This window comes from Vigna radiata, chromosome 9 (genome assembly GCF_000741045.1).
Source record: "Vigna radiata var. radiata cultivar VC1973A chromosome 9, Vradiata_ver6, whole genome shotgun sequence".
In the NCBI taxonomy this organism is placed as follows: Eukaryota; Viridiplantae; Streptophyta; class Magnoliopsida; order Fabales; family Fabaceae; genus Vigna; species Vigna radiata.
This window is the reverse complement of record NC_028359.1, coordinates 15757777-15782499: the sequence shown is the minus strand read 5'-3', so window position 1 is coordinate 15782499 and position 24723 is coordinate 15757777. Positions and strand designations below refer to the sequence as shown.

The 24723-nt window shown below is 35.3% G+C and overlaps 1 pseudogene; it reads right to left on the bottom strand.

Moving 5' to 3' along the window:
* Positions 1–11457: 11457 nt before the first annotated feature.
* LOC106773743 lies at positions 11458–16473 on the bottom strand (annotated as a pseudogene).
* Positions 16474–24723: the final 8250 nt, after the last annotated feature.

Genomic DNA, 24723 nt, shown 5'->3' with positions numbered 1-24723 from the left:
CAATTGATCGTATTATCCCTATCTCTAGGTTGTATTGCTTAATCAAGGGAATTCCTATCAGTTCATGACTTCCCCGTATGTCTTTGTATCGACAAAGGCAAATATCTTCTTACCGAATGAGTTAAACGATAAGAGCATTAATCATCGATAAGAAACCCAACAATTAATAATACAAGCATATGAATAAAATAAGAATTTCAATATAAAAGAGTTTCAAAAGGATTACATTGTTTCCCAACAACAAAGGGTTTAGTTCACCATAAACATGGTGAAACTAGATGGAATTAATGGAAAAGATGAAAGAGTAAACCCTAGATTTGATAAATTGGAGCCTAAGCATCCAAGAAACCATCTCCAAGGAGTGTAGAAGTGCTCTGGACGTCTCTGCTTGCCAAAAGAATACTCTGAAGGTCGCATTGGGGCTATTTATAACGCATAAAAGTAATAGAATTTAAGCCCAAGCCCAGCATTCCATCGCTCGGCGGTTTCCCTCCAAGTTGTCGACCGCTCAGCGGTTTGCCTCCACATCGATGGACACTCAGCGGCGCCACTTGAGCGAGAGTAGTGGCTACTCCCTCGAGTCCTTAAGCAAACAAGACAAAACTTGGCTTTTCACTTTTTCATCAAAATAGTTCAACACTCCCAAAATTCATTTTTCGCACAACAAGAATTACTCAATTCAGATTTTCAGTGGAATCTTATCAAGATGCATATATGCTTCTATTCAATTCAGTTCACATAATCACATACTTTTCAGACAGATGCTCTATTTATGAATGATCAATCAACTAAGCAAGATGTAACCATACAATTTATCAATCCTCTCCAATCAAGTGTTTCACTCAATCACTCAAGTGTTTAAGAGGATCACTCCATCTCTCTGCTATTCACATATCACATGAAACAGAATTGTCCTTCATCTACTAAAATCAACATTCTCATATACAAATGTCATCACAAGGACTTTTCCAAGGCTTATAATGAGGTTGGGTTAATAAAAAAAATTGGTTTTTCTAGAACACAAAATCCTTGAGTTAAGAGAGTTATTTTAACATTCAAAGTTCAAGCACAAACTCTCTTTTTAACCAATCTCACTCATTCCCAACTTTCCTTTTTTCCTTTACTTTTACATTGAGCTCATATTTCATGCTTTTTGTTTTGTTTTCTTTTCTTTTCTCGTGTTTTTCTTTCATTCAACACTTGAGCTCAATGCCTTTCTTTTGCCCTTCAATTTCCCCCAAGAACCCCAAACTTGAACCTTGGCAATATCATACAATTATTCTCAACCCAACTCAAGGTAGAAATTTTCAAAGCAAGGGTTTTCATCCTGTTTCAAGGCTAGGGTTCAAAAAGGATAGAACACATGGTTCTCTTTTCTTTGGGTGAATATTTGGCTAAGAATGGCTTCCAAAAAAGGCCTTGATCATATGACATAAACATGCAATTCAATCAATCATAAAGATTCAGGCAATATCATTCATGCTTCCATATGAATAGCACATATATCAATAAACACTTTGGAGCTCAATACCTCACACAACTGTGTTTGTCTCAAACCTCATTCATACACCATGCTTAGCATCATAACCAAAATCATAAATCATCACACATCTGTTCACTCAGCTAGTGAACAATTCACCTGTATATCAGCATGCAACACAAACTTAATCGTCATCGACATCCAATCATCATTAAGAAAACTCATCATGCAATAACAATCAAGTCAAACCATAATCAGAAAAGGTTTTCAAGCCAAGCACTAGCACCTACACTACTCGACATAATTCAACCTATTCTAAAACTCAAAGTACAAAAGAGAAAGATAAAACCCCTGTTCTAAGCATTGGCATCCATCAGTAGAAGCCTTCTCAACTCATATCATCATCTGAGTCCTCTTGATTTCCATCCTCAGCATCATCTAAGTCATCCTCCTCATCATCCTTATCCATGTTTGGAGCTTCAGCTGCTCCAGCTCCATTCCCTTGTGTCTGCTCCTGAGGCCAAGCCATAGCACTATGGAACTCATCCATAGTCCACCTGTGCACTAGTGGTGAATCATACAATCCTACTATCATCTCGGCAGTAGCGACCTACCCTCTGCGGAGAGACTCCAGCCTAGCTTCCATCATGGACATATACATGTCCCTCATCTGAAAGGGCTTTGCATGTTGTGCAGGCTCATCCTCCTGCTGGGCCACTCCTCTCCTAGGACATCTCCTAGGTGTTGCTCCAGCTGCCTTGTCTCCTCCACAAAATTGTCGATAATAGGAGGCATTTATGGCCTTCCTGGGCCTCTCAAACGGTGGATCAGAAGCATCCACCCCGGCCTGCTGACACAAATAGGTGATCAAGGACGGATGTCCCAAGGGTGTCCTACTACTCACAATAGTAGTGCAACTCTGGATCTCGTTGGCGATGACCTCACCAACATTCGCGTCCATCTGCTTCATCATACAATAGATGAACTTAATCCTGTGCATGGTGATATCAGAAACATGGGAGCATGGCTGAACATTGGCATGAGTAAATGTCATCCAATACTTCGCCATGGGTGTCAGATCTGCCCTCTTTATGATGATGGGCTCTCCATTCAGGTTCCTCTGAAAGTGTCCTCCAGGTACACACATAACCATCTCAATCTCCTCATACTCTCTAAACTCCCCTAGGTTCAGTGCAAACTAGCACTGCTCACCTGGCCACTCAATGCCTAAGAAGCTGTTGATGGTGTCGGGGTCATATCGGATGGCCTGCCCCCTAACATAGCTAGTGTGTCTCCCCATCGACACTCCTCGTCTAAGTAAGGGATTTGCATAGAACTCCTTCACAAATTTTATACTAGTTGGTGCAGGATATGTAGCCAGTTTCTCCCAGTTTCTCCTCTCAATCTCCAATCCAAACTCAGGAGCCAAGTCTGGGATAAAAATAGTCGTCCTCTCCATCAGTAGTCTTCTCTCTTGAACAGTCACATAATGCTCCTCATGTTTCCGGGAAAGGAACATATGAGAATAGAATCTTCTCGGCCTCTCTGGTTCTTTCCTCTTGTTCCCAGCAGTGTTCACCCTCCTTGATGATGACGACATCCCTGCATCAGATAAAGTTCATAAAACCACAAAAATTCATAATTAGAGGTTAGTAAATCATCAATCATACTCCTAATTAAGCACTGTCCATTGTTGAGGGAAGAACAGGGCCCCTCAACATCCCTGCATCAGAAAATCAAGCAACCACTCAAAACCTGACGCCCACCGCTCAGTGTCCAAAGTGACCGCTCAGCAACAGCATCGAGGGTTTCACAAAAACCCTTTCCTAAATGCTTTATCTCCACTCAATCACAGATTTCACAATTCCAGACCAAACTTATGCAATTCAATCAGTGCAAAAGGTTTCTATTTCATCAAATCATGCATAGAAACAAAATCCCTAATTTTCATTTTCCTACACATGTTCTTCATCAAATTTCAATTTTAGAAACCCTAACAATGAAATTGCATAACTTACTTGAGTGAAGATCCTCTAGATGCTTGCAAGACTCTTTAATTGATGATAAATGCCTCCCAATGTGAAGCTCTCACCAAAAACCCCAAACTTTTGATAATGGAATGGCTGAAAGATGAGCTTTTTGTGAGTGGGTGATGGGAAAAGTGGAGAAAGCTCTTTGGAAAACACTTGAAAGTGAAAGAGAGGTGCTAGGGTTCGTAGAGACCGCTTGGGCGAAATCCAAAGAAGAATTTTCAAAGTGCAGAAACCCCCAAAACATTGAGCTTTTAAAAGCCCGTGTAGGGTCTGTGCCGCCACCCTCAATGGTCAAATGGACCGCTCAGCGGTGAGCGTTAAAAAAAATTTCCTCTTCTTTGCTTGTCTTCACGTGTTCAACCTTGTAGCACTTGATTTCAACTTTCAAAATTTTAATTATGTGTCTTTCCCTTCTCACATGCAACATTCAAACCTATAATGCACTAGAACAGAGTTTAAAAACAAGAAAATAATCAACTGGATTGCCTCCTAGGTAGCGCTTGTTTAACGTCACGAGCCTGACCCAAACCTTTTAGCACTCATCAGTAAGTGCCTCCTAACACTTTTCAGTAGGTGTACTTACCTGTATCCTTCAGTAGATATGTAAAAATTAGCATCCCTCAGTAGATGCTACCCAAAAATTGTTTAAAAATCCAAAAATTACAGGTCCAAAATAAAATAAACTAAAACTAATGTTTTACAACACATATTATGCCCTCTAGCAAATCACGTCTTCTCCTTCATGTTGGTGTCTTGGGTACACCAACTCCTCAGCTTCCTTCTATCCACCTTCTTGGTACGTCTAGAATATGGTGCTTCAATCTCCACCACTCCTTTCTCTTTTAGTTCTTTCACTACCCACTCCTTCTTTTTGTACTTCACCTTTATACCAGGTCAGAGTGGTTCCTCCTTCATCTCAAGATGAATTGTTCGTCCTTTGTCAATGTCTTCATTAATAGGTACTTGCAAAATATTACAACTGTCAGTATCAGTACCTTTGCTTTCTTCAACTGCAGCTTCTCTTCTCAACTTCCTGAGACTGGCTCTCTTCCTTATTCTCATTTTGCTTTCTTTAAAGCCACTATATGTTAAAACATGTTCTTGATCTCTTAACATCATCCTCCCTTCATGGATACGCATCACCATTTTAGAAGTTCTCATGAAAGGTCTTCCCAGAATCAATGGAATCCTTTCATCATTTTCCAGATCCATGACTATAAAATCAACCAAAAACTCTAGCTGCTCAATACGAACAATCACATCTTCCAGCATACCATGTGGCTTCTTAGTATAACCGTCTTCCACTATTAGAGAAAGTTCATATGATTTTAGTACTAGCCCTCCAACTTTTCTCAAATAACGCAAAGGAATCATATTAATACTCGATCCAGAATCTATCATAGCTCTTTCTACATCCACATCATTGATAACACATGGAAGAGTCAAACTCCCTGGATCCTTCATTTTTGGTGGATGCTTCCTCTTTTTCGGTTGGATAGAAATTTCCTATTCTTCTTCGCCAAGATCTATAACCTCTCCAAGATAATATTTTATTCTCTTGGAGTAAACAGGAATTTGCTGAAATACTGAAGGCACAACAGTTACTTGAATAAAAATCTCTCTGAACTGTCCACAGCAACTGTCTTTTCTCTTTTCCTCTTCTTCTCCCTCACTGCTTTCTAGCTCAACAATCCTTTTTTCTCTTCCACTTCAATGACTTCTTCTTATGGTTTCCTCTTGCTTCTAGTTACAACAACTTTACATTCCTCTTTAGGGTTAACATCAGTGTTAGCCCTAAATTGATTTTTCTCTGTGGTTTCCACCCTTTTTGAAAATTGACCAATCTGCATCTCCAAAGTTCTGAAATTGGCCTAGCCACTCGCATAGTGAGAGTCATAAACCTTCATAAATTTGTCAAATCTATCATTAAGGTCTCTGACAGTCTCTGTCAAACTATTCCCTTGTTGCCACAAGGGTGATGGTTGTTGTGGTTTGTTGTTAAGGAAACTTCCTGATTGCCCAGATGGATTATTTTGATTTTGCCCAATACTAGGATGGTTTTTCCAACCTTGGCTAGAGTTTCCTTGATTAAAATTTCCCTGCCTATATTGGAACTGATTCCCCATATTGTTAGCCTTTTGTTGCATCTCTTCCGACACAGCACATTGACCATTAATATGGTCACCACCACAGAAATCACAAAGTTGCTAAGCTTGGGAGACATTCCTAATCTCCTTTGGAAGCTGAGACAGAATCTTCGTCAAATTATCCAATTTCTGAGTAAGAAGATGATTTTGAGCTAACATAGCATCATCAGCAGGCAAATGCAAAACTCCCTCTTCTGCACTAGTCACCCCTCTCACTATAAGTCTCTTGTTCATTTGAAGTCATACTCTCAATCATGTCATAGGCTTCATCCTCAGTCTTTTTCTTTATGTTGCCTCCAACTGAGGCATTCAGCATCATCTTTGACTATGTATTTAGGCCTCCAAGGTATGCAAGAACTAGAGTTGTCTTGTCAAACCCATGAACATGCGTCTCCCTCAATAAGCCTTTAAACCTATCACATGCTTGTCCGAGAGTTTCCTCCATGCCCTGTTTAAACGAAGAGATCTCCAACCTTCCTTGGGTGACTTTCTACTGTGGAAAATACTTGTTCACAAATTTTTATGCCACAGTCTCCCACGTAGTTAAAGTTCCTTCTGGAAAGGAGTTTAGCCATGGCTCAGAACGCGCTTGACAAGAGGTGCCGGAATTTTGTGCCTCCGTGAAGCTTCTCTGCTTTCTGGAGGTAGGTTCGAGCTTTGAGAAGAACGACAAGGACACAAACTTCGTCGTGTACAAAGACAATAACTTCACTAACTACGGAACGGGTCGACCCCTCTACAACCCTAATTTAGGTGGGCTTGGGCTTAAATTTTGTTACTTTTATGCGTTATAAATAGCCCCAGTGCGACCTTCAGAGTATTCTTTTAGCAAGTAGAGACGTCCAGAGCACTTCTGCACTCCTTGGAGACGGTTTCTTGGATGCTTAGGCTATAATTTATCAAATCTAGGGTAGAAGTGTAGAAGTGTTTCCAAGGAGTGTAGAAGTGTTTCCAATATAAATTAGAGCCTAAGCATCCAAGAAACCGTCTCCAAGGAGTGTAGAAGTGCTCTGGATATCTCTGCTTGCCAAAAGAGTACTCTGAAGGTCGCACTTGGGCTATTTATAATGCATAAAAGTAACAAAATTTAAGCCCAAACCCACCTAAATTAGGGTTGTAGAGGGGTCGACCCGTTCCGTAGTTAGTGAATTCTTGTCTTTGTACACAACGAAGTTTGTGTCCTTGTCGTGCTTCTCAAAGCTCGACCCTACGTCCAAAAAAACAGAGAAGCTTCGCGAAGGCACAAAATTTCGGCACCGCTTGTCAAGCGCGTTCTGAGCCACGAGTTTCACGAGCACCACCGACTCTATCGCACTCAGCGGTGATGCCTTGGACAAAAGAAACAGAGGCTTGGGAAGCGTGTTGTGGATCTCTTTATCCCAATAGCAAATCGTGTAGGCTTTGGGCGTGAACAAGTTTTTCTCTCCATTGGTGGCCCCGGCAAAGCTAACCTGTATTGAGTGAATAAAACCCTTTTCAGATGTGGCAATGGCATGAATAAAACCCTTTTCAGATGTGGCAATGGCATGAATAAAACAATCGAAAAAATTCCAGACTTGTAACAGTGACAATGAAGAAAAGTTGTGCTTACACTAAGAGACGAAAAGAGGATAAAGAGACAAAGCAACGTGAGTTGTTCGTTCATGTTATTCTCACTCCTTTTTCTTTTTTTGTTCAATTTTCATTTTTTTTAAATTTCCCGTGAGTGAGAAATGAGGGTAAGAAAGAAGGGTAAGAGACTTGAAAACTTCTATGGTGGCGCTTCACTGGTTCGTGTCTTGTTGAGATTTAAGGCTTTTTGCAATCTAAGTTTATGGTTTTCAGATCTTCATGGAGGCGCGATCATGGTGCAGTGGTGGAACTCGTGGTTTTTACGATAAGGGTTCCCTCATGGTGAACCCTAATTTGGGTGGGGAATTACAAGTCATAATTTAAATTTTCCACGTAATAAAATTATCTAGATCAGCATCATCACATCAACATACTTTAATGTCGTTTCTGACCACTTAACAGAAATGACTTAATTGTTACCATTTTATAAAATTTAGGACTCAATCAAGATCATTTTCAACAAGAGGACTCGATTGAGATTCCTCAACCAATATGATGACCATCCATCCGAGAGTTTAAACATTTTTTATACTATTCTTTAATTTTTAATTTTATCTCTTTATGATCTTTAATTACTTTGTTATATAATAAAATTAAATTTAAAAGAAATATATTTTAATTTTATTTCTTAAAATAATATTAATTTTAAAAAATAACAGATTTATTAATAATACAAATATTAATACTGTCATCTAAAAAAAGTCCTGTGATAGTTTTATCTTAAAAAAACTTAAATAAAATATTATTTATTATATTAAATTATTATATAAATATTTTTATTGTAAAATATTCTTTATATTTTTATTATGAAAAAATTAAACTAATATTATTTAATAAAAAATTAGTATGAATTATATATACATTTAACTATTTAAAAAGTTTTAAATAAGAGTTAAAGGATGTTTTTATTTTCTAAAATTGAAAGCGAAATTAGAATTTGTTTTTGTTTGAAAATTTGATATATTTTGATCCCGTAACTTTAAAAGTGAATAGATATTTTCTTTTTAATCCAATCGTGTTAATTTTTTTACATGTTAAAGGATCTTCGATATCGATATTTGAACCAGAATGTGTTAAACAATATAAACAACTCAAACACCAACTTAAAACTTGACACGTAATTTTTTTTATTGTAATTAGGTTAAAAGGATTATACCTATTTATTTTAAAAGTTTGAGAATTAAATTGAGATAAAGGGAAACACTAGAAAGGGAGAGGAGGTTAAATAGTGTTCCAAAAACTTTCCGCAACAATGTTATTTAAAAACTATTGCAAGTTTTAGATAAACTGCAATAATTGTTAGAGGCTTGTGATTTTAAAGCAAGCTTTAAGGAAAACTTTTAAAAACAAGAGATGCAATGACACAAGTATTTTTATACAGGTTTACTCAACTTGAGCTACGTCCAATCTTCCTTAAGACCTCTTAAGGTAGATCCTTGTACAGAGATTTTTACTTTTCTGCATCTTAGAAAGTGCAACGTTGCCTAGGTAGTGATAGCTTGTACGACTATGACAAAACATAAAGTTCTAAAGAAACATTCCACGAATGTCTCTTTATTTTTCAATGTCTTTTTGATCCTAGTGCAATGCTGTTGGATAAAGCTTGGTATTGTCATCTTGCACAAATAAAAAGAAAAAGCAAAGCACATTGTATGCTCATGCAATTTTGCTTTTTAAAGTTACATTTCTTTTGACAATATTCATCGTTTAATATTGTTGTTGTCTTAGACGTTCTTTTGTCAAATATTATTCTTTTATTGACAAGTCATAATTTATAGAGTTGAACACAAATGTTTTGATTTATGTGTCTCTTAGACGCTTTACTCAATAAATGATATTTCTTAAAGTATTATATGTTAAATTTCAAAACTCGTGTTATTGGATAGCCTAGTTTCTCTATAATATCTTGTTTTAACAATTTCTCTCTTTTATGTTTAACAAATAAACCTACTAAACAAAATATGTTTACGAAGATTTTGAAAAGATTTAGACAGGAGTCAGAGTCCGCAAAATTTGAGTATACTTGCTACCAGAGTAAACAATATACTTTTCTTAGTTGTTTTTTTATAAGAGCAAGTAAAAAACCTTTATTACATGACGTGACATAATTCACAATGTGAGAAACAAGAGGAGGTGGCCAAGAAGATCTAAGACTAGGTTGACAGTATAAGACTCAAGTAAAAATAATTTTAAGTTTAGTAGAATAAATAAATAAATAAGGTGAAACTCTTCGTAATACTATTAAAATTGAACTATGATCAAACAGTGTTTGTAACGTTAGAAATTGTTAGCAAGAAAATTTAAGACTTTAATTTTCACTTGGAACACTTACATACTATTACTTTAACATTTAAAGGAGATTTTGTGTGCTAAGCAAGAATTAGGAGTTGACCAATTTTATATTTTATTTTGCATTCAGAATTATCTTATGCATAATAATATTTGTTGGTATGAGAATTTTTATTTATACGATGGTGTTTTTATATATAGAATAATAATAAATATATTAGTTCACGCTTTATTATGTATAAAACAAAAGATTAATGGTGGTGCTAAAACAAAAGAAAAATAATGGATACATATTTGTTATAGAAATAATATTTTATTAACAAGTGTGGATGTTTTTGTTAAAGTTAAATACTAGAAATATATCTTACATAAGCTATTAGAAATTTGGGCTTTTCATCTCAAACATAACATGTATCTTACATATAGTCCATTTCTTAGGGACAACAAAGTTCAGAAAACCAAAAAAGTTCACAGGACCATAAAAATCTTTCATTACACACGGTCAAATATTTCCAAAGTCACTTCTATAATAACAAATCCAAACCCAACTTGAACTGCACAATAGAAACACCTCTGTAGAGAAACATATAGCAATTGAAGGATTATGTTTGTGATCAAAAGCTGAAACAAAAAACATCATATTTGTAGAATAAAAAATATATCTAACCCTCTTGTTCGAAAGAAAAATACAATGGACAAAGATCATTTGATGGTGCTATCATCCTTCATTAATGCATACAATAGATTATAAATTATGAAAAGCTTTTTGGTGAAGAAAAAAGTACATTGGATGGAATCTTATATCTTCAAGAAAACCACACATTCACCATGAACATAAGATATAGGATAATCTTTAAAAAAGATGAGAACCATAACACAAGCATCTCTACAAACCCACCCAATTCAGTTCCATAGAGATTGACCCACCAACTGTCACAATCTGTTGCTCAAGTTGCATCGAGAATCCATAAAAGAAATATAAATTATAAATACAGAATGTAAATAGAATGATATTCAATTCTTTAAGTTTTTCATCTAGTTAATACCATGAAAAGTGTTTCAAGCTTATTCTTGACAAGGTAGTACTCTAGCTTCACTTGTTGCAGACATCAGAAACACCTGCAGTAATCAGAAACTTTCAATGATGAGACCATGAAATCAGCCAAACTAATACAGTTGAACACTTAAAAGCACGCGTAGCTTAACAACTTTTTGAAGATTAACAACTCTTCAAATAACTCTCAAGACAATCAGTTCATAAAATCAATGTCACTTGGAAATTAATATAAAACTGAGAGCTAAGCTAGCAAGATTGGAAAATGTGCAAATCTGAAAAAATGAGTAAAAAAGAGGCAAAATCTGGAATAAGCAGTAACTTGCCATTGAACACGAGACCCTTAACAATGTGAAACATTTTATCAGCTAGGTTTTACTTGGATATATTCGTAGCTTTTGCCTATACAATTATGGCGGAAACATCAATATCCAATAAGTGTCAGATACTTGGATACATCAAAATCTAATATATATTATTCTTCTAAAGCGTGTCACAGATACTTAGTTGACTTTGCTTGTTAACAGCTTCTTTGTAGCATTTCACCTTGTCAAATTATACCACCATGCAATGTCATAGTAGTTGCTTAGAAAATAATAGATTAATTTCAGTTATAATACAGCCAAAAGAACTTCTATGTTAACTCTCTCTCTCATTGAAAAATATAGGTTTTATGTGATCTTCTATAATGGTACTTACAATTACATTTACTTTTGAATTAGTAGATTTGGGCCAAAATGTCAACTATATACTAGCAGTTAAAATGAGGAATCATATTTAGATAACTTTTTATAGAAGTTATTCAGAAGAGAAGGAAATATATGTCAAAATAATTTAAATGATTAAAGAAATAGAAAACAAACAGTAACACTGCAAATAAATAATAAAAGACTATTGCATTGACAATACAGACATACAGTGAAACAAGAGTTTGGAAAAAAAAAAAAAAAACTAGCAAACATGTCTGCAACATTATAAATAGAGTTTAGAACTAACCTATACTATGAACATTAAAAATATTTAAGTTTGCTCATAATTGGAGAGATAATTGAGGCAGATTGAAATTTTTTATGCATGGGAAAACCACTTTCTACTGAATGTGTTGGACTATGATTTGGATTCTCAGGGAAGTGCTATTAATAACTCAATTAGCTTTTCACAATTATATAGTTTTATTCAAAAATCAATAATTTACTGAATCTCTTGCTTTTTAAAATGGTCTTCTGGCTGATTCTCTTGAGCTAGACTGAGAAGTCATTCTTTACTGCCTGAGTTTTGGCCAGAACTTAGTTTCTTCTTACTAATAATTTATGTGTATTACTGGAGATCGTTATATAGAAGTCTCTTTGGTTTTGCCCCATATAAATTGTTTAAAATGCCATAGAACACTGGCATTTTAATCTTCTTACAAGCCACCTAATAAGAGGTTTCTTTAATGGAACTCCATACAACAGGAAATTAAGCAAAAGTTTTCGGCACAGCAGCAGCAGGCTGAAGTTGTTGTGAACAACCTGAAGGTGATAATACAGGGAGCAAGAGAATGTACGATGGAAACTTACAAGCCACATTCAGCAATTGCAATAGTTTCACTTGAGAGGAAAGAAGCAACTAAAGGAAAAACAAAACTATTTGCTAGAAATTGTAAAACAAAAATTTTTAAAAGTACTAAACCAACTAAAACAAAGATATTCTAAACTAGACTATACTAGGCTCAAGAAGGAAATAGGTATGAGCTGGGTATAATCACACGCTTCATAAAGGCCAGAGCACAAAAGGGTAATCTCTGTTTTAATATACTTCACATTTCATCAATCTGATTTTCTTCTTTCTCACTGACTTAGTGTTGCAAGATGATTTTGGTGTTGGGACAGTGATAGAAGACATCGATGCAAGAACTTTGATGACAGTCACATCTTTAAAATAATGCCAAGAGACTCTGGACAAGTTGAAAGTCAGACAAACTCAAGCATCAAAAGAAGTTAAAGAGGTGTCTAAAAGGGTTAAAAAAGCCCACGAGATGTTTGAGACCCTAAGAGACCCACTGTGTCCTGCCATTGAGTGCTGCCGTCGAACTGTGTTGCTGTAAAACTTCACTGTGTGCTGCCGCCGGTATTGCTGTGAAGTTCCATCTAAATGACAGGTCTAATTTTAGAGAACTGATTGTTGCAGATTGTAAGTCCAAAAAACTGTATCTGTGCTTAAAATATTTCTTTGATTAAGCAATCCTTTCAAATTGCTAAATACTTGTAGAGAAGAACCCTTGTCATTATTGATAATGCTTTACCAAGAAATAAGTCAAATCATTACATAATTCTTTTACACTTCTCGATCCCTAATGTTTCTAGGCACAAGCAACAAATATATAAATAGAATAATAATTTTGGAGTTAAAGATTCATAATTATTTATTATAGATCCACTTAGCCAGCCAAAGTAGTCTTGGCCGGATATGTTAATGGAATGAAACTGTGAAAGATTCAAATAAAATGGTGTATATGACACTGAAACTTGACACTGATGCTACAGCTAAGAGTATCTCAGAGACCATTAAAACTGAAGTTAGCTCAGAAACATACAATAATGAAGTAGAACGGATATGAAACAAGCTGGTGCATATTCAGGGTTACTGTGGGACGGATATCTGGAAGGATATGGCTCCACTCTCTGCCCTTGGCAAGGATAAAGAAGATCATGAAGAAATCAGGGGAGAATGTTAAAATGATATTAGAGGACGCTCCAATTATTTTCTCCAAGGCTTGTGAGCTCTTCATTGAGGACTTTGCACAAAGGACTTAACCTCGATAGTTATAGCCACTGATCAATTTGACTTTTTGATACTTTGATTTCCAACCCTAACAGCCATTCACTTGGTGCCACCACCGTTGTCAAGAAGGTTGAAACTATAGATTAGTCTTCAGCAACCTTAACAGCAAATACAATATTTGAGTTCCACATATGGCTATGTAATTAATCTAAGAATTTTATATTGTAATTATGTATATTCTACATATATAACTAAGTAAGAACTTTATCAGCTGGTTATGTTTAACCATACATGAATGGAAGGAAGTTGTGCCATGATTCTTCATACACACAAGAAATGGTATATCTCTAGTTCTTTTAGACTTCAGCTTGATCATCTCCATGTTATGAAGTGAGATAATAGGCTGCATAATGTTCATACAGCGGAGGTTTTAAGCAGGAAGAAATCAAAGTATATGGGAAATCAAAGTATATGGGAAATAAAAACAAACCAGGAAATTTTCCAAATATCTCTTGTGGGAACAACATGGAGAAATAATTCAAATTCTATGAACAAAAAAAAAAAAAGAGGCACACTCATCTAGCAAATATATTTTTTCAGATTTCCAAATTCATATGACCAGAAATTTTGCTGTTTTGAAAGTACAAAATAGTCTAGTTCTCTTATTGGCCCAATCCAGAACGGGTTGAATTTGTGAGTAAATTATTTGATAGATGTAATTCCATTAATTGTGTTGAATTTCCAAGTTATATATCTGCAAATTGGTTTGAATGAACATAAAATCTGACCACATTCTTCAATAGACCTAATGTAGAATGGATTGAACCAGTTAGGCAATTATTATGGAGAAACAATGTATCCAATTGTGCTAAATTACCAAGTTCTGGTGGTATTAAACCAGCAATTAATAGAGTGAGAGTAAGAAATAGACATGTTAGATTCTTCTATGGAAGAATTCAGAAAGACTTAAAAGTTCTTTAGGGATAGACATATCATGAAGATGATTATTGCCAAGGTTAAGATCCCTAAATTCGTAAGTGTGCTTATTCTTTGGGAATGGTTCCCGGAAGTGCAACACTGAAGGCCCTAAAGAAAAAACATATTTGGTCTCTGAAAAACATGAATGGGGAATATCAAACAGTTGGAAATAGAAAAATCATCAAGATTTTAGACATAGGGAGGGAGGTCACAATTTTGATCTTGGAAGACAAAAAAATTATTGATTTCAGCCTTTGTACTACTCAGTTTAACAAATTCTACAAAAAAAAAAAATGTAATGTCAAAGGAAACACAAGTTTGATAGCAATCAAAATGCAGAGTAGAAAATAAAAACGTATCAACCCTTGACCAGGAAAACATCAACAACAGAGGTTACAGCCTAAACCAACTCATCTAATACAAAATTTACAAACCATGCATGCACATTCTAGGGCAAACACATAAATGTTACTTGTTATTCAAATAAAGTGTCACCTTTCATCATTTTAACAAGTCTCTAGAGATCATTTCGTGCAAAAATTTCTCTGCCTTTTCAGTCTCATCCTTCTTAAGGAGAGCAGAGATGATTACTTTGAAAGTTATAACATTAGATAAGCAACCACTGTCTTCCATTTTGGACCACAAGATCAATGCCTCATGAATCAAACCCTCCCTACAAAGACCATCGATCATAATAGTATAAGTATATATGTTGGGATTGTGACCTTTATTCAATAGATCTTGAAAAATCTCTTGTGCATTCTTAAGTCTCCCCTCTCTACACATCCCATCAATAAGTATATTTGCAGTGTACATATTGGGCTGAACTCCATTCTCTCTCATTTTCCTCAATAATTCAATTGCCATGTCTAGATGATAATTTTTGCATAAAGCATCAATCAAAGAAGTATAAGTGATTATGTCTGCTTGTTGATTTGTATCATGCATCTCATGAAAAAGATCCCAAGCATGAGAGATTCTTCCAGTTTTGCATAAACCATCAATAAGACTATTATATGTCACTGTATCTGGAACCATATTACTGTTGTGCATTTCCTGAAAGAGATTTATGGCCTCATCCACCCTTCCTTCTCTTGTGAGTCCTTTTATCATGATATTGTACGTCCATACATTAGGATTCACCCCATGTGAGTCATTGCATTGAATACTTGTTTCGCATTCTTCACTTTATTAACTAAATAATACCCATCCATTAGAGCATTAAAGATAACAACATCAGGTTTCACGTAAGCTTTCACCATCACACCTAATACATTCTTGGCTTCTCCGAGCTTTCTAGTGCATCAATCAATATACTATAGGTATAAACATCTGGCCAGATGCTATTTGATAGCATCTCATTTAGGAAACCAAATGCTACTTTTACCTGTCCCACTAAGCAAAAGCCATAAATTAGACTACTATAAGTAAAAAGATCAGGAGAAAGTCCCTTGATAACCATCTCAGAATAGAAATCATAAGCTTCTTGCGGATGTTTCTCTTTAAATAAAGAGTCAATAATAATGCTATACATTACTGTTGATGGAGCTTGAATCCTTCTGAGCAATTCGATCGCGGCTTTAGTTTCTCCTATTTTGCACAATCCATTTATCAGAGTCCCGTAAGTAAATCCGTCGGGTGGAAATCCAAGTGTTACTGCTTTGTCATGAAGGTTGAGGGCTTCCTTGACCTCTGATGAGTGTAGTTAAGGTTATGGTATCTGGATGATAACCCCGTTTGAGAATCTTGGCAAATACAGAGAAAGCAAAAGACAATTTGTATAGGTGACAGAAACAATTGATGAGGAGGCTGAGATTAACATGGTCATTGTGAATTCTCTTGACCTCCATTTGCTTAATGAGAGAAATAGCAGTAGGGTATCGCTTCATCTTCACAAGAAATCCCAAAATCTTTCCAAATTCGAAGATAGGAGGAACATGACGCCGATGAAGCAAGAGATTGAATTGTGAGACGGCTTCGTTGTGTAAGGAAGTTTGAGAGTGAGAGTGAGAGCAAAAGAGGGAATTGTGCATTTGAAGAAAAGGAGGAAACTTGACAATGGAAGGAAGAAGAGAAACTCTAACACTTCGTGAGAGCCACATCTTTGCTGCAAACAACAATAGCATGGAATTCTTCAAATTTACATTTTCTTCATTTTTAAAAAGCTTAACATGTATGCTTTAAATATTTTGTTCGCCCAAGATAATTAAATTTAATGAATTTTAATTTTTTATCTGGATAAAAGTTTTTTAATTACCACTAAATTTTAAAAATTATTTAAATTTGAAATAATTATAAACACTTACATATTCATTCTAACTAATACCTTTTTTTTTTTACTTCTAAAGTTTATTTCTGTTCTTCTAAACTTTTTTTTAATGTCAAAATTATATTTTAACAAGATAAAAAAAAAAAATCTTCCTTATTATTATCCAAAAAAAATTCTCTTTCCTATTATTATCCAAAAGAATTCTCTTTCCTATTATTATCTTACCTATTTACCATCCACTTTTTTTTAACTCAATCTAACGGCACCTTCATTTTATGTCTTTTTTGTCTTTGTTTATTTTCTCGTTCATTCATCGGATTTTGTTTTGTTCTTCTCTTCTTCAACTCTTTTCCTCGATAGATTGTCACTGTGCAGTTATATTTGTTTGTAACCATTTAATTAGAAATATAATGAAGCTCTTAATCCAATTTTGAAGTCTGATATATATAAATTGGTATATAAATATATTATCATATTCTTTATCAGATTTCAAAATTTAATAGAAAATTTTAAAATTTTAAAATTTTGAAGTCTGATATATCAGATTGTTCACAAAATTTTAAAATCGAAAATAAGAAATAAATTTCGAAATCCAGATGAAATAAATACAAGATTTCAAATGCATTCATTAATGTTTCAATTTTATTCAAAAACTTATCCATCATTATACCTCATTTTCGAAAGCATCAAGTTAGGTATTACTAAATAAATATAACAATAAATATTTGTATTTAGTTTTGATTATTCTGTTATTGGATTTTGAAATTCGAAGTGTTAACGAAATTTCAAAATTTAAGAGAAATAAATATTGAGTTTTTAAATTTGAGAAAAATAAATACTAAATTTTGAAATTCAAAATCTTTGAACTAAATTTTAGAATTCGATAAATTCTTAAATTAAATTTTAAAATATGGTGATTTCTTAAATCGAATTTTAAAATTTAATAATTTTCTAAATCAAATTTTAAAATCAAATGATTTCCTAAATTATATTTTAAAATCTAGTGAGTTATTTAATGTAAATTTCAAAATTCAATTCAAACATAAAGTTATTAGATGAAGAAGAAAACATGTGAAGACTTGAGAATATATGGTTCAATAAATATAGAGAATAAAGTAAATGTATTTTGACAAATACGACTTTTATAATTTTATTTATTCTATATAATTTTTTACTAAAAAATAAAAACTGTCAACTAGGAGGTGCAAAAAAGAATCCTGAAAATGCAAGTCCCTCCCAATTATTTTAGATATTTAGATGATCATTCTTCTAACCATTGTAACAAATCTTGTTGTTTTAAGGTACATATATTATTACCAACTACTATAAATATTGCACTTTATATGTTCCTATCTAATGTGGATTCAAATAATAATTAATGTAAAACAGTTTTAAATCAATACTTTTATAATAATTAGTGTAATATGTGAATTTTTTTTAATATTTTTTTTTCATTTCTTAGTCGATAAATGAAAAGATCTAAATACTATGAACACAACTCAATAAATTATAATATTTATTTAAAACAATAATTACTGAAATTTAACAAATAACTACACAAAGATTAAAGATCAAAGTAAGATAATCCTAAGACTAAACTATAATCACCATTAACTTTTAATACTTAAAAAGTATGCTACCACTTATAATCCACTTATAATGAAATTTTATAATAATGGTTGAAAAACTGTTATTTTTATACTTAATTTTGATATTTAATATACTCTTTTGACTTAGAAACTTGCTTTGATTCATGTTTTTGCTTTAGTTTTGTGAATAATAGATTTGAGGTTATACTTTATGATTTTATTACTAAATTTCCTTGATTTTGTAGGTTATTGGAATGATTTGAAATAACGATTGAATTATCAAGGAGTTGCACTGCAAAAAAGTCAAGCAGAATGNAGAAAAGTCAATCAGTCAACTAGAAAAGTCAACCAGAGCGATTTTTGGGGTAGTTTCTGCTATTTTTATGATCTGTTTTGGGCATGGACCTGTTTTCTATTATTTTTCTGCCCTATTTAAAGATTTGGACGTCCTAGAGAATGTATCTTTTGATGCTTAAGCATAGAAACACACTTTTCACCCCTTTAGAGGCAGATTTGGGGATGCAAGAGCTCTCATTTTCTCTTTCTAGGGTTTGTATTTCTTCCATTCCATTGTACACCTAGCTTCATCATGACGGTGGAGATATAATCTCATTCGTTATTGGGGAAGATGTAACTTCTAAACTCTTTTGTATTTGAATTTATTATTATAATGTTTTCTTTCATTAATTGTTAGGGTTTTTCCTCTAAACTCTATCACTAGTGCAGAAAGGGCTTTAGACGTCAGTTATTTTGGACTTTTAATGTCACCTCCCGAACCGACGTCTTTATGGGTGACGTTTATGGGACGTTGGATTTCTACAGGTGCGACGTTGTTATAGACATCGGTTCAGTGACACGTGCGATGTCTATAAAGACATCATACAATGCACTAACCGTCGTCTAAGTGCACTATAGACGTCAGTTTAGTGACACGTGCGACGTCTATAAAGACGTTAGACGTTGCAATAACCGACGTCTAAGGGCACTATAAACATTGGTCAGTGCATTAACCGACGTCTATGAAGTGTTCGTTGTGTTTTGGTGTAGTTGTCCTCGTGTCTTTGGGTAACGTAGTAGCACCTCCTTCCTTCGCTAGTTTCTTCGTAAGAAAAAATTACGTCTTTTGCATCTCTTATGGTATTTCAACCCTAAGACGAACCTGGGTCGTTGCCTAGGTCCACTCCGACCGCTAATGAAAAAGAATACGGTGAGAATACAGTGTCACCATATTCTTCTTCTTTGGCGGTTGGAATGGAACTAAGCAAGGACCCAGGTTTGACTTCAGGTTGGAATGTCATAAGAGATCCAAAAAACGCAAGTTTTTCTTAAGAGGAAACTAGCAAAGGGAGAAGGTGCACTACACTACCCAAAGACACAAGAAAAACTACACCAAAACACAACGAAAACTCATTTTAATCGGTTCAAATGAAAGATAATACATCAAAGATTACTTTCAACGGAGTAAAAACAACTTTAAATGCTTCATGGGAGATCAAACGCACCTGAAACTGCAGTACAGCGGAAAGAAAGGAGAAGGAAGACGATCAAACTGCAAGTTCGCAAACTGCAGGTTCGCACTGAGACTTAACAAGAAATGAGACGTCAGTTGCCCCCTAAAACCGACGTCTATAATCCAACATACGTCGGGCACCTCACTAATGTGACATCCATTCGATTTAAAAATTAATATTTTGTGTTATATATAAACGTTGGCTGTTGTGGACCTGACGTCAATAATCAAACATAGACGTCGGAGTGGCGGGATTAGACGTCTAGTTGGTGGAAATGAATGACTTTTCACATACCTGGTCAGACTATAAACATCAGTTCGGATGGGCACCGACGTCTATAAGCACATATAGACGTCAGGTGGCGGGATCAGACGTCTAGATGGCAGAAAAAATTTAACTTTTCACCTATCTGTCAGACTAAAGATGTCGGGTAGGAGGGGCACCGACGTATATATGACGGAAAGAATTGTCTTTTCACTTACCTGTCAGACATATAGACGCCAAGGTCTAAGGGCCCCGACGTCTATAATATTATAGATGTCGGGCCCATGCATAACAGATGTTTATATGCTTGACTTATTTACGCATTTGCCACCGGTCAATCATTTACTCGTAATTCCTTGAGGAGTCGGGGAGATAGGTCTGAAGTTGCGATGGAAGGCGGCTCGAATCGCCCTGTTTTGCGAAATAGGTTTGGTACGACAAAATTCAAGGAAACAACAGAAGCTTGTGTAAATGACTTGAGTTGTGAGTTTAATATTGTGATGTATTGTAATGTTATTACTATGATAGTCTGGGTGGTGATGATTTAAGTTATAAGTTGAATACTGAGATGTGTTGTGATGGGATGACTATTTTAGTCTATGTTATGATGTTGTCTTTGAAATTATATGCTATGTTATGTCCTTAGTTACTCACCCTTTTCTTTTGTGGTTGTGGTTCCACCTACAATGATCGTACTTGTACGGGAGTAGATGGTGTTGCAGATAATGCAAGGCTAGAGTAGCACGATGAGAGATTTGGGAATTTGCTATGGGGAATTTATCATGTTTTAAAGTTATTTCTTGTTTTGAATAATGGATTTGATATTGTAAGGTTGAACTTTATGTTCTAGGACGCTTAAACCACTGAGTTTTATTTCTGCGATGTTGATTTTAAATAAAAAAAAATTGGCGAAAAATTTCGGATTCTATTATTTTCTAGTGGCACTCCATTAGGGGTGTTACAGTATCTACAGTGATACCGAATAGTGGAAGGAAGAAGTGAACGGTGGGAGGAAGGAGTGAAAGACCGAGCGCTATCATTAACACCGAATAGTGGAATGAAGGAGTGAAAGGTGGAACGAGTGAAAGACCGAGCAGTATGTACAGTGATACCGAACCATGGAAGGAAGGAGTGAACAGTAGGAAAAAGGAGTGAAGGATCGAGCGCTATTATTAATACTGAATGGTGGGAGGAAGAAGTGAAAGGTGGAACGAGTGACATCTATAGTGATACCAAACAGTGGAAGGAAGGAGTGAAGGACCGAGTGTTATCATTAATACCGAATGGTGGGAGGAAGGAGTGAAAGGTGGATTGAGTGAAGGACCGAGCGGTATCTACAGTGATACCGAAAAGTGGGAGGAAGGAGTGAAGGACCGAGCACTACCATTAATACCGAATGGTGGGAGGAAGGAGTGAAGGGTCGAGGACCGAATGATATCTACACTGATACCGAACAGTGGGAGGAAGTTGTGAAGGACCGAACGGTAGCCTATGAATATAAGCCTTCAACATAAGCAACACTTCAATATAGATCATTTTTTCTCTCAAAAATGCAATGCACTCTTCAATGTCAAATACAAATAGAAAGTGCTATATATGTCTTAAAAGCAGTTGCAGTGAAATAGTACATCCAAAAGTATAATAATTGTTCCTTTCAAGTGTAGTATTACATAAAAATATTCTTAAAGTTCGCATCAGCATTCATAGACACTTCTATGGTTGAGCTTCTTGGTCATGAAAAACTTCAGATAATTGTGATGATGGCATGAGTGGTTTTGATGAAGGAGTAGGTTGCTGAGTAGCTTCATGGGTAGGTTGTTGGGTTGCTTTGGGGCAACGACTCCTGTTGTGTCCAACCTCCCTACATAGCCCGCATCTCTTGCATAAACCAACCTTGATCAATCGAGAATAATCCTTTTTGATCTCCCACTGTTCCAATATTCTTTTCTTTTTAGGTCTTCCAAGCATAACTTTTTTGGTAGGAGGCATGACATCCGGATATGGTGTTAGGTCCCACATGTTGTTGCTGTTGATGGGGTATACGATTGATGCATATGTTTCTTCATCGATGGACTTCATAAAGCAACTTAGAATGAACTACTGTCTATCAATATAGAGAAACTTCATTGTGGCTAGGGAGTGACAACATGGAATTTCTGTGATGCTCCATCTCGTACAAGAGCATGACAAGTCATTTATGTTTACAACAAATTTGTCTCCACTGTGGGAGACGTGTCTCACTTCAAACAATTTATTTTCTGACCAGCTGTGAAAAAATTATAATAAAAATGAACAAAGTTTAGCTACAAATGAAGAAAGTAGAATACAATTAAGAAGTGGAGAAGAAAGTTTACCTAAGAATCCAGTTCTTGATTGATTAAGATTCCTTTCTGAATCTTTGTGTCAACACCTAATTTCGTCCGGAAGACTAAATAATAGGACTTGTTTTTATTTTTGTTATATTTTATTTTATTTTGTTTTAATTCTATTATCTTTAACTTTTAATTCACTTTGATCTAGTATTTTTTTTTTATTATTATCTGGTTTTATTTTATTTTATTTTTATATTCTTTTGGAAAAAACAAAAAAAAAAGAAGAAAAAAGAAAACTAAAAATAAAAAAGAAGAAAAATAAAAAAACAAAAAAAAGAAGAAAACGAAAAAAAAAGAAAAGAAAAATAATTACAAATAATAAAAAAGGAAAGAAAGATAAAAGAAGAGGGGAAAAACAAAAAAAGAAAAAAGAAAGGAAAAGAAAAATAACTAAAAATCCAAAAAGAAAAGGAAAAAAACGTGAATAATAATAAAAAAAGGAAAACGTGAGAAAAGAAGAAAAGAAATGAAACGTAAAAAAAAAATGAAGTTAAAAAAAAAAAAGGAATGTCACATTGCATTGGATTAAAGAAAGAAAAGAGCTTCCAGCATGGTCACGGCCCATCGGCAATTAAATTGGAATATCCAGCAAGGCCTCACGGGAGAGAGTTCAACAACATTTGGCTGACTTCTAATACGAGTCCTGTTGCAACCCTAGGGGGCACACGTATAGGAAGTCAGATAACTGACTCCTGGTCGGGTGAGATGCAGGGAAGAACGCGTTCAAGTTAGATCAGTAACTTAAAAAACAGGAGGTCAAACACATGACTCCAGATCGGGGTTCATCAAGAGATAAACGCATTCAAATTGCACAGGCAGTACACGATCAAATGGTGTTATAAAACGAAAACATCGTAAAGTTTGATATTACTAGCTGAAGGTTGAAATATTACTACACAAAATACAATGTGCAACGGTCCTATTAGGTAACGAACAGTCAATTCAAATTCAAAGTCATGACGGCATACTCGAAGGAAGTGCATTACACAAAATACTGGATAAACATAAAGTGTCCAGTCAGAGTTGTTTGGCAGAATCGGTAGCAACGGTAGACTGAACGGGAGGAGATTCTTCAATAATGAGCGCAACTGATTCACAAAGGTTGACGAGAGATCCATTCATATAAACTTTCATAATATCAAACTCGGGATGCTCTAAGGGGGTCTGGAAAAAATAATTGCACTGCCCAATTCCTTGGTTGAATCTAAGTTCACGCTCCTGACACACCTGATCTTCCAAAGTAGACTTTTCTTTCAGCAAATCATCTCGTTCGGCTAGGGCAGCTTTCTTATCCTTCGACAATTCATCATTGAGAGACTTTTCTTTTTGAAGATCTACCTGAAGGGTGTCAACAGACAGTTGCAATGAAGTTACTTCTTTTTGGGACGCCTCTAGGACATTCTTAGCTTTAAGTCGACCATCCTCGGCGGCTTTAGTTAATTCCTCAATACGAGTGGTCAGGGCAGCATTTTCCTTCTTCAACTCATTTAAACTGTTAGTAGCAGTTTCTAGCTCGGCCACCAATAACGGCTTGGTAGTCCCGGCAACATAATTCATGCACACACTGGCCCGCGCCATTAACTCATAGCCGCATTGTACGACTCGCTAGCTGTCATACCTTTGAAGGGAGCTCGTTCTTCGAGAGTCAAGTTAAATTGCAGACGATCGGCCACATGCAGTTTAGGATCCAAGGGGCCGGTCAGAAGAGCACCCTTAACTTTTTGTCTCTTTGGAGGGGAATGAGTCTTTTCTGCAGCCTTTCTTTTTGGCTTTACTTTCGTGACTTTCGGCTGGGCCACTTTGACATCTTGGGCAACTTCGAGAATAGGGATCGGAGGAGTAACAGCGGCCAACCCGGTAGTAGGAGTTGAAGACGAAGTGCCTTCTTCAGCCTTGAGCAACTACTTTTTACGAGCCATCAGGCGGGCAAAAGATTCGTGTTGCTCCATCCCACCAAAAAAGTCTGCAACACAAAAGACAATTTAGACAAGTTAATGCTTATCGATCGTCTAAGGAAAAAAGAGCAGAACCTTACCGAACACCCGAGCATGTAAAGTATCAGTCCCGATCAGGTCAATAAGCTTATCGAACACCCGAGCATGTAAAGCTTACAATATGTGCCTATAAATACACACTCTGTGGAAGGAAAAAGGGGACGAAAAAAAATAGAGGAAAACACTTAGAAATATTAGAGATTGAAGGAGAGAGTATAGAGAAAAAATATGTTCTCACACATAAAGGTTTTGTGAGCAACAATCACTGAGGAAGCATTAAAGGAATTCCAGAAGCTAAAAAGGTATGTCTACACTCCTATTCTTCTCCTTTTATTATACTTTAAAGTTTTCTTCCAAAGATTTTTTTTA